The following is a 12,148-nucleotide window of genomic DNA, read 5'->3' on the forward strand; positions in this document are numbered from 1 at the left end:
ATGTTTATATAATTTTAGACAGTATCAAGTTCTTTTTTTTTTTTTTTTTTTTTTTTTGGTGTGGTGTTGGGGATGGAACCCAGGGCCTTTTGCATGCTAAGTAAGTGCTCTACCATTGAGCTACACCGCAGCCCAAAATTCTTTGTTCTTCAAATCGCCTAAGCCTTCTATTTTAATTGATTAAAAATCTGTTCAAACTAAGTTCCTTCACCAGCTCTGAGACTGAAAGAGGTTTTCAACTGTGCATACATGAAGATGTGGCACTGTCACCCCTGAAGTGGCTGGGTCTAAGATAAATACACACATAACAAGTAAAGATAGTGGCTGGGTCACTGAACTGAGCTTGAGACCATCCACCTGGAGCCTTGTCGCCCTCTTTCATGGAGCCTTCCATTTGTGGGCTGGTGAACTTGGATCCCTTTTTAAGGCACAGATATTCTTTTACTAAAAAATATATATAATTTTTTAGTTGTAGATGGACACAATACCTTTATTTTGTTTATTTATTTTTATATAGTGCTGAGGATCAAACCCAGTGCCTCACATGTGCCAGGCAAGTGCTCTACCATTGAGCCACAACCCCGGCCCCAAAGCACAGTTATTCTTGTCGGGGAGATGGTTCACCAAGAAAGCTTCCAATGACCTGGAACTGTTTTACATTTCCTTTCAAGAGAATTCTCGGTTACACAGAATCTCAGTTAATGCTCCTCCTTCTCCCCAGCTCTAGCCTCTCTGCTCTGGCAGGCAGGTGCTAAGGCCAAGAGTTGTAGTCATGGGCTGTCACACAGCATCACTGCTGGTTCCTGTGGTGACTTTGTAAGACTACAATGGGAGTCTCTGCCTGTCCTCCACCATCACAGTGTCTGGCACGAGATTCAACTTTCTGCTTTAAAAATGGCCCCATGAACAAAGCTTCCATCCGAACATGGGGCGGCCTTCAGAACACTAAAGGTACCCGAAGCTGCACCTGGCGCTGCCAAATCCACTCCAGGTGCTGGCACAATGGTGGCTGACCATGGTGGGTCCGCCCAGAGACAAGGGGAACTGAGTCCGTCAAGATGCCGCCAGGCAGCACTGTGGATCTAGTCTCTGTCCTTACTGGCTTTAAAATTCTAGAGACACCCTGATAAAAAGACAGAGGCAGGACATTTTCTACAGTGGTCAAAGTTGCCAAAAAGTCAAACAATTTGATTCTTATGATAATAAAATTGGTTCCTTCGAGTTCTACCCTCTCCTGCCCTGTGGTTTTGAAGAAGGTGGCCCGATGGGAGGAAGCATCTAATCTCCTCTGGCCTCTGGAGAGGTGCTGCAAGACACTCCAGGGGGTGAGGACAGGAAGGGCAGGAAGCACGTGCGCAGTGCTAGGGCCCGGTGCCTCCACGTTGAGGCTGAGGGCCAGAGGAGCGGGTCCCACGCAGGATGAGGGTTACAGGCAGGGACAATTGTGCAGCTGGATAATGGCCCCCATGGATCTCCACGTGCTCGTCTTGTGAATGTTAGCTTATGTGGCAAAAAAGGACTGTAGCTATGGTTATGGAAGACCCTTGAGCTGGGAGGATACCCTGGTTTATTCAGGAGGACCTTGAACACCATCATGAGTGTCCTTCTAAGAGAGGCAGAGGGAGATTTGATGGGGGGCAGGGGAGGCAGAGACTGGGGCAAGTGGCCACAAGCCAGAGAGCATGGCAGCCCCTGGAAGTCAGAGAGGTGAGGAATAGGTTATCCCTGAGTACCTCTGGAGGGAACAGGCCCTGTGACACCTAGACTTCAGCCCAGAGATACTGACTTGGACTGCTGGCCTTCTGACCTGTGAGAAAACAAATCTCTATGCTTTTAAAGTCACCAAATCTGTGCTAATAGGGAACTAACACAGTAGGTCCATTGTGCCGTCTGATAAGCTTCTGATTCATCCCAACATGCATTTCATATCTTTATGTATAACATGCAGTGCTAATACAAAAATTTTGCACATGGGTGCACATGAGTACGCTTGTGCCCTTTCCCCAGATCTGGATCAGAGTCTGTCCTTCTCTAGCTCTGCAGCCTCAGTCATCCCTGAGAGAAATTCCTGGGATACTGGACCAGGAGCTAGAGCTAGGAGCTGAGAACAGGACAAAGAACTGTCCAACAAGCTCCCCCACCTAGTCAGGGAGGCCCAGAAGCATAGAGAGGGCAAAGGATGCCTGGCCCTTTTCTGTGTCATCTACAGCTCCTTCCTCAGGGATAAGCATCCCGGTTTTGTATGCGTGGGATTTATTTTACAAAAGAGGGCTAAAGGGACATGGACAGCTGTGGGGTGTGGCCAGGATGTGGTGCTGGCAGTGCTACCCTTTAGGTGGGAGGCTGTGGCCCCCACAGCATTTTCGGTGGGCCTTGGTTAAAGGCTGGCTTCAGGCTCAGGCCACAACAGTCATTCTAGGTCTCACTGAGGGAAGGTGGGGAAGGGGCCCAGGTGTGAGGAGTCCCGAATTGGGCCAGGATGCTCCTCTGCACAGCTGTGACAGCACATCAAGGGCTCCCCAGGGATCATGCTCCCTATTGGCTCCCAGTGTGCAAACTGGGAGCTGCCTCTATTCTCCTGCTGCCTCTCACGGCATCGAGGGCTCCTGCCTGGTCAGCACTCAACACTGAGTCTCAGACACCTCAGTTCACCCCCAGCTAGCATCGCCTCCTACACATTCAAAGGAGGTTTGGTGAGACTCTGCAGTAAAGGTGGATGGCTTGGTCCCAGTTCTCCAGGACAACCAGACAAATGAAAATTAAACACAGGTGACAGTCCTCTAAGGCAATGACACCCAGGGGAACAGGAAAAGGGCCAGACCTGCCCTCATCTTGCCCCTCAAGTATACTCCATGGGCCCTCCTGGGTGCCTCACTGGACCTCTCTTAGTCTTCCCATCTATCTGTAAAGTGGGTTTATTTAATAAAATAACAAATGGAAGGAACTTTGGATGGTGTAGAGGAAAATGGGACGGGAGGGGGTGGGAGATGGAAAGACAGCAGACTGAGACAGACGTTATTACCCTATGTACATGTGTGATTACACGAATGGTATGAATCTATATTGTGTACAACCATAGATATGAAAAGTTGTACCCCATTTGTGTACAATGAATCAAAATGCAGTCTGTAAAAATAAAAATTTAAAGAAATAAAAGAAAAAAATGGCTCAGATATGGTAAGAACTAAATGAAATAATATATGTGAATAACCCTTTAAAAGTATAATAATTGTATCTCAACATGATAAAACTGTAATGCATAAGGAAATATTAAAAATTATACTAGTGGGGGGGATAGAAGAAACACACACAGTGTTTAATTCCAAGAATATAATAATCTTACTTATTCATCAGGACACTCTGGGACAAGAATACTGTTCAAGATACTGTTTAAGAGAAAAGAACGTTTTTTTTTTTTTCCTTCTTTTCTCCCTGCTGAGGGACTGGGGATTTGAACTGGGGTCCTTGAGCATGCTAGGCCAGCGCTCTCCAACATGAGCTATTTCTTCAGCTCCAAAATGAATATCTTGATATTGAGGGTACCAGTTTTCCTCTGCTCCCTTCTTTCACTTTTCCACTTTCTTTCCCTTTGGAGAACTGACCCCCCAGCATCCAACCCTGGGTGGTACTGCCCCTCATAGGACCAGACTCCTCTGGAGGACAGGCTAGACTGGCCCATCACTCCCAGGACCTGTTGCCTAACCCTGGGTGTGAGCCCGTGATGGGCGTGTGATCCCAACTGGGTCAATCAGAGCCTTTCCTTGAAACTGATAGTTTTTGCTAACCTGACAGCATGCAAGTTTGGAAGCTTCCTGGAGCCACCAGTCCCCCTGCGCAGCCGCCTAGAGTAGGACCAAATGAGGCAACACACAGAGGTTGGGGGAGCTCAGAAGACAGCCAGGTGGAGGAAGCAAAAGGGCCTCAGTGCTCACCAAGCTCCAGGGCTTCTTGTCCCTAGAGTCCTTCCAGGACATTCAATTCTGCATTTAAACTGGTCACTTCATGTGAAAGATTCAGGTTTATATACTGTTTATTTTGCAACACCAAATAAAGATTGACGGAGGGCAAATAAAAATGTTTTGGAAAAGGATTCTATAAAGGCCAATGTTATTCCTGGAGGGGAAGAAAAAAAAATAAATAAAAAAAGGCATCAGTTCAGCATGTAGAGACGTGTGGTCCCAGTTTTCTGAGCCTGGCTCAAGGCACTAGTGCTCTCTCGAGTGAACCAAACGGAGATGGCCAGGCGCATGCGTAACGATGAATGCTGGGGCGTTCAGTGAAGGCTTGGCTAGAGTATTCTAACACCTGACGAGCACGGTCAGCACGCGGAAGTAGATTCAAAACACACACAAGCAATAACGCTGAGCACAGAGAAAAGTGATCGGACAACATGCAAGCTTCTAGAGAGCGGCGCTCAGTGCTTACTGAACAGGAACAATTCGTGTCTCAACACGGGTATCAGAGTCACAAAGCTGCACTCACTCCTCACAGCCGCAGATTATCAAGACCAAGTAGCCAACCCGTGGTGAAGGGGCGTCCTTGCCACTGCATGAGAGGAGGACTTTCCCAAGGCACCGCCCTGGCCCGTCCAGGGTTCCTAAGTGACTGCTGAGAATTCCACTGGCAACTTGCAGTTGAAGTGATGAGAAGGCAGTTCTCTGAGCCAATATCGGACCAAAGGAGGATAAAAGTGTCTTTTTACCTTTCAACTAGATAGGATCTGCTTTCTTTTGAACCTCCATACAAGTTAATATCTGCTACTAAGGGGGCTTACTCAGCAACACCAATTTAGAAATGAAGAGATCGTAAGATTAACAGTACAGTGCCAACGTCTGGTGGTGACCTAGGGCCTCAAAAGAGCTGCAAAGAGTGGGGTAGCTGGATGAATTTAAAAAGCACAAATGGAATATTAAAAGTAGAGGAGAGGGCTGGGCTCAGAGGTAGAGCACTTGCCTAGCATGTGTGAGGCCCTGGGTTCCATCCTCAGCACCACATAAAAATAAATAAATAAAAGAAAGGTCCATCGACAACTGAAAAAAATATATAAAATAATAAAATAGTAGAGAAGAGCCAGTAGACAGTCTCACTACACATTCTATGTACATTGTAGGAGTATATAGAGACTGATATGTCCATTTTGCCACAGCAGAACTGAGACCCTCAATTCCCATTACAAGATGTAAAACAACTGTACTCGGCTTTCTCTCTACTAAGGCTATTTTGTTTGGTGGTTAAAAATAAGTGAGAGCTATCTTCTCTGAGGAACCAGACTTCATCACTTCCCCTTGCCTCCCTGGGTCCTCCAAAACACTGAATTTTGTCAAGGTGGGTTTCTACCTTCATGCCTGTTCCTTATCTCCCTGAAGCCATTGGATGCAGTGGCCTTTGAACGCTGCCGAGTGGCTTCCACAGTGCGGCACATTCTCCTACTTTTCTGCCAGGCCTGCCGTCTCCTCCTCCCTGCCCTTCCTCCATCCGAAAGACTACAGATATTATCCTATATGCTGACGACTCCCAGATCCATCCAGTACCTCCGGCCCACCTGAACCACACACCTGTAGATGGCTCCACTTGGATGGGCGGCAGCTGGGTTTACTGACTGTCCACTAGCCATGTATCCCAAAACTCAAGCCTCACTCACTGAAGTTCAAGTCTAGAGCGTGCACCTCCTAAATCCATTCCAAACCTGCCTCTTTCCTTTCCTCCTTACTGCTGCGTCCCTGTTCAGACTCTCTTGGTATCTTAAATTAGAACGGAGTCCTCCCTGGTCTCCCTGCCTGCCATCCACTCTATAAGCTGCAACCAGAATGATCTTCCTAAACACACATCTCAAAGGTACAAGTCTAGCCTCTTGCTTGAAGCCCTCCTTTAGCTCCCCACCATCCTCGGGGAAAAGTCTGAGCTCTTGCTGGTGTCTGTGGCCTGCATGGCCCTCTGTTCCTGGGCTTCTGCTCTCTGGGCAGCTGGTGGCAAGCCCTGTGCTCCCTCTGGCTCTCGCACTTGCCTTGCCTTGGACAGCCTATGCTTTCTTCTTTGCCCCTCCCTCTAACAGGTTTATCCTGAGGAGATGACCTGAAATGCAACATGAATTTAATCCACAGATGCTCAGTACAGCATGTTACAATTAAAACATTGAAAACTATTAAAATGCCCCAAAGATAGAAAATTTAAGTGATGCAAAAGCTTCTGTGTCAATGAGAAATCATTCATGGTTTGTTAAATGAGAAAATCAAGTTATGAAACTTTCCATCATAATGTCACAGACATCAAGGCAGGGACAGCATCTGTCTCTGCAGAGCAAAATGGTAGGTGATTTCCATTTTTTCTTTATGCATATCTGTTTTCCAAAATTTCCCCATGAGCCCACAATAATTACTTTCATAATTAGGAAAAACTATTTTTAAAAAGAAGACCATTCCAGAGCAAGGTAATATGAGGGTGAAGATTCTATTTCTCAGGGAGGAATGCTTGGATGGAAGTTTAAATCCATATGGGCATGATATCCAGAGGCGTATCCCAGAGTCTGTAATAGGCAAAGGGCGAAGCCAAGAGACGGGCGAAGCCAAGAGACAGCTGAAGCGGTGGAGGACTTTCTGCTGATGCTTCCTTGACAAATGCGAGGGCTAATATTAACTCCGGGTTTGGGGATATGCATTTCCCTATGGAATAAATCCCTCCTCCTTTCTTTCCTCTCTGCCCCCTGTTGAGATGGGCGGCTTTAGTATCGTGGAACCAGATGGGGGGCCAGGAGAGGTGGAACTGAGTGGACAGAACCAGGTTAAGTCTCAAGACCTCACAGCGGCCGTGCTTCAGTCAGCAGGGGGCAACAGGTGTCACAGTCCTGTGGTGTCTCAAATAGGAACAGAGAGTGGAAAGTTAACATGCACAAGTTTTGTTCTCTAGAAAAATGAGTCATTTAGCTGCGTCCAGTGGCTGTTTGTGATATGTCAGTCTTTGCAAAGTGACACAGGCATTTACCGAGACCTGAGACTGTAACATATAAGGGGGAGGGGTTCTCATCAATCATGTGTGCTACTTCCACCATACGTTCTTTTTTTTTTTGGGTGCTGGGGATCGAACCCAGGGCCTTGTGCTTGCAAGGCAAGCACTCTACCCACTGAGCTATCTCCCCAGCCCCCATATGTTCTTTTTAGTCTTAACTAAGTTTGTTGTTTAATCCATAAGCTGTTGAAGTGAATGGTATGTTTTGGGACCATGAGACCAAACTTTCAACTAATGCAAAAAGTTTGTTTTAAAGCATACAACTGGAAATATAGCCTCTTTTACTCACTTAAGTATAACTGCTAAGTGTTCTCTTTGTGACCTAGTACATACTACTTGTTGCAAAGCATACCAAATAGGTAAATTGTAAGCATGTACTTTTTGAAACAAATATTTCAATCTGTTTAAAGAGGGAGAAAATATATTGTACTTATGTAACATTTATATAAAACTCAATAACATTTATATAATATTTCTGAGGATTTCTTGAGTGTTTTGCCTGCATAAACAAGACTGCAGTAACACGAGAGAGAAGGGCAAATTTCTTTTCTATGCTTAACTCTATTCCTGCAGAGAGGCAGAGCATAGTCAGGCAGTGTGGTTGGGGTAGGGACAGAGATGGGTTATAGTCCTGGCCACAGACTAATTCTGCCATTTTCCAGGTCCGGAAAGGAGAGAACTGATTTGAATCACAAGTCATATCTTGATAAAGGAAAAGAAGAGAAGATCCTATTGTGTCAGGTTATTTTGAACTCCAAACTGACTTTCATTATTACAACTGATTAAAACAAGTGGGCTCTTATTGACGTAGATGTTAAAGTGAATCATACATATGGTTGTGGGTTATGTGAATGATGAATCTTATGTGTGGCTTAATTTCCCAGATTTTCAAGTGGCTAATTCCAAAGCCAATGACAACTGATAAATTTCTTGGAATTGGATTTGAGCAGGAAAAAAAACCAACAGCAGAAATAAGAAAATGCTATTATGCAGTTTGCATGTCATTTTAGAGTCTGCTTATGTCTTGGAATCTGGGCTGGTTGCACCCATGGCATTGTCCACTGACACCCTGGACACGGCAGCATTCCAAGCAACTGACTCCTTTTAAGCTGTCTGCCCAGGATTTCATCTTGGCACTTTGGAAAAAAAAAAAGCCCTATGAATTGCATCCTTTCACAGTTGGAAATTCAAGGGTTCACACTTCTTGTCAGCAGGAAGTGGGTTTTGGGAAGAAATTCTATTTTTGGAATTGAAAGGCCACCTTTGACCCAGAAATGTGCAGTTGGATGAGAGATGTTCCTCTCTTCTGTCTTACTTGATTTGCTCAAGGAACGGAGAAATGTGTAAGAGTGCAACTTCAGCAGGCCTGCTTCCTCCTAGGGCTCTAAGATGACCCATATTAACCACATCTTAGGGATTTCAGATTATCAGGTGCTTATTTTGGTCTGTGTGACCCAGGTCACAGTCATCTTGATTATTCAGATTCTTCATGTTGTTCCTAGACATGAGAGTCAGGATTTATTCTTCTAGATCAGGCACGGGCAAACCTAGGCACCTGGGCCTCATTTAGTTGAACACATGTTTTTGCAAATAAAGTTTTGTTGGAACAGTTTTGTATCCATTTGTTTACATATTGTCTACACCTACTTTCATGTCACAATGGAAGAGTTAAGGACTCGTGACAGAGACTGTATTATCCAGGAAGCCTTAAACTATTTACTATGTGGTTCTTCACAGAACAAATTTGTTGATCTCAGATCTAGAAGATAAACTGAGGAATTAAAGAGAAGGTGTATAAAAATAGCAATGTTAAACAGCACGAATTATACATGCTGGTTTCATAAATGTTAGTTTTTAGGGTTAAATTACTTTTATTTATTTAGTTTTGGTACCAGGTACTGAACTCAGGGGTGCTTAACCACTGAGTCACATCCCTAGCCCTTTTTATTTTTTATTTTGAGACAGGGTCTTGCTGAGTTGCCAAGGACCTTGCGAAGTTGCTGAGGCTGGTCTTGAACTTCAATCCTCTTGCCTCAGTCTCCTGAGTCACTGGGACTAACGGTGTGTGCCACTATTCCCTGAGGCTGATTACTTTTTACAACTAGCCTGAGATTTATCAATAACAGAAAAGATATTAAGACTCAGTTATGAAATGAACAGTTTGAACTGAAGACTGGCTGTCAAGAATGTAGGGAGAAAGAAGTGAATCCCTAAGAAGGAAATGTGACCCTAGTATATTACATGGCTCTGAAGGAAACAGTGCTTCTAAAATTATAGTTGTTTAAATACAAGTTATTGGTTTTTGGCTTTGGGATCAATCATCAAACTAGAAAACAATGTAGACAGTATTATTAACCATGTAAAAGTGAAGCAATAGGGGTCAAAAGCTTAGAGAGGGAAGGGGAACAGTTGGGGGAGAACGGGCTGTTCTCACCTTCATTTGTCATCCTGCTGAATCAGGAGACGGCGAATAAAGTAGACGGAGCACAAAAAAGAGATTCCCATGTATTTCTGCATTCACTGGACCTAAAGCCCATTTTTTCAATCTTTACTATTTTTGAACTGTGATGCTCTTTCTTCTGGATAATACCTTAAAGGTATTACAGTGTTGTTTTTCCTTAGTGGGAGATAAAAATAATGGTGCATCTAACAATAGATGTCATCTTAGAGTCTATGATAGAGTATATTATCTATAGCTATACATATACAGAGCTCTGTCTATATCTCTACATATATATGTCTGTGTGAAAGGTATACATATGCACATTTCTGAGGCAGGGTCTTGCTATGTTGCCCAGGTTGTCCTCATCAAACTCCTGGGCTCAAGTGATCCTCCTGTCTCAGCCTCCCAGGAGCCTGGGACCATACCTGGTTTATGACATAGTATGTTGGGTTAGGAAAGTAACCAAGTGTAAACTAAACATACTGAGAAACAACAACTAAGCTGTTGGGAGTGACAAAAGGTGGCAAAATAAGCCACCATTTTTTTTGGTACTGAGGATTGAACTCAGGGGCACTTGACCACTGAGCCACATCTCCAGCCCTATGCTGTATTTTATTTAGAGACAGGGTCTCACTGAGTTGCTCAGCACCTAGCTTTTGCTGAGGCTGGCTTTGAACTCGCAATCCTCCTGCTTAAGCCTCCCAAGCCGCTGGGATTACAGGCATGTGCCACTGCACCCAGCTAAGTCACCATATTTTTAAGTCCAAGTTTAATAGATAAAGTCTAGACACAATAAATTTAAAACAAAAATAGCAGCGTAACAGGGCTGGGGTTGCGGCTCAGTGGTAGAGTGCCTGCCTAGCATGTGTGAGGCCCTGGGTATAATTCTCAGCATCACATATAAATAAAGGTCCACTGACAACTAAAAAAAATGTAAAAAATAGCAGCATAAACATATCATTTATTTATATTTTCGTTTTAAATCCTTCCACTATTGATTCTTTTAAATAGTATTATACTAGTTTCTGTGGCTGCTATAACAAACTACCATAAACTTGGGTGCTTAAAAGAACAGAAATTTATTCTTTCTCAGTGATGGGGGCCAGAAGTATGGGATCAAGGAGGTAGCAGGCCTGGCTCCTCCAGAGGTTCTAGGGCTCCTGGTCTCTTCCAGCTTCTGGTGGCTGCCAGCTTTACTTGACTTGTGACCACACCATTCCAGGCTCTGCCTCTGTCCTTGCTTGGCCTTTCTCCCTGTGTGTGTCAAAACTCCCTCTGCCTTCCTCTTATAAGGACACTGTAAGTGGCACCTAGGGCCCACCTCAATAATCCACGATCATCTCCTCACTTCTAGATCCTTAACTTAATAATCTCTGCAGACTCCTTTTTCCAAACAAGATAGCATGCACAGGTTCTGGGCATCAGGATGTGGACGCATCTTGGAGCCTTCACCAGCTTACCACACAGGTACATGTATCGGTTTGCTTTAAAACAATGACAAAAACGAATCTTATTAGGTGATTCTATGACTTCCTTCACTGGCTCCCCATAAAGTCCAAGATCAAGTTCAAATGGTGCATTGATTAAAAATATGGTCTCTAAATCAAGAACACAAGCCACAAATGAAAAAATAAATTGGACAGCATCAAAACTTTTTGGCTGGGTATGGTGGTGCACACCTATAATCCCAGTTATTCGAGAGGCTGTGTCAGAAGCATTGCAAGTTCAAGGTCAGCCTGAGCAACTTAGTGAGACCCTGTCTCAAAATGAAAAATAAAAAAGGCTGGGGGCGTAGCTCAGTGGCAGAGCACCCCTAGGTTCAGTCTCCAGTAGTGACCCCCTAAAATTGTGCTTCAAAGGATGCCATGATGAGAACGAAAGCCTTCAGAATAAAACAGGAGAAGTATATGCAAATCGTATATCTGATAAAGAACTTGTATCTAGAACATATGAAGAATTCTAAGACCTCGATAATGAAAAAATAGCCCAATTTAAAAATGGGCAAAGGTTTTAAATAGATATTTTTCAAAGAAGATAAACAAATAACCAATAAGCTCATGAAGAGATGCTCTACATCATTAGTCACCAGGGAACTGCAAATCAAAACCACAATGAGAAACCACTTCGTACCAGCTGGGATGGCTATACTGGAAACAACAGACTACACCCACGTAGGCCAGGAATGCAGAAATCAGAGCCCTTGTAGGTTGCTCATGGAAATGTGAAATGTGCACCTACTTTGGAAAATCATCAGGCAGCTCTCCAAGGCTGTGGTTTGATCTGGAATGTCTCACATGTGGAAGGCCTGGTCCCCAAAGCAGCAATAGTCAGAAGTAATGAGGACTATAACCTCATCAGCTGATTAACCCACTGATGGCTTTATGATTTGGATGGACAATTCGGAGGTGACAGAAACTTCAGAGGTGGGACTAGTTGGAGAGAAGGGGTCCTTGGGCGCATGCCCTTTGGGGACTACTTCTTGTCTCCAGCCCTTTCCTTTCTCTCTGCTTCCAGCCGCCATGAGGTGGGCAGCTTTGCTCTGCCATGCTCTTTCACCATGGTGTTCTGCCTGGCTGAAGGTCCAGAAACAGTGATGTCAGCTGCCCATGGACCGAAACCTCTGAAACTCTGAGCCAAAACAAATATTTCCTTCTCTAAGTTGTTTTTCTCAAGTATTTTGTCACAGTGGTAAAAAGCTAACAC

General features: G+C 44.4%; 1 protein-coding gene across 1 annotated transcript in view; it reads right to left on the minus strand.

Annotated features, from left to right (window-relative positions):
- The window catches only part of Myo1d (myosin ID), a 309,366-nt gene that overhangs the window by 28,882 nt on the left and 268,336 nt on the right, over positions 1 to 12,148 (minus strand).

Source organism: Sciurus carolinensis, chromosome 3 (genome assembly GCF_902686445.1).
Source record: "Sciurus carolinensis chromosome 3, mSciCar1.2, whole genome shotgun sequence".
NCBI lineage: Eukaryota > Metazoa > Chordata > Mammalia > Rodentia > Sciuridae > Sciurus > Sciurus carolinensis.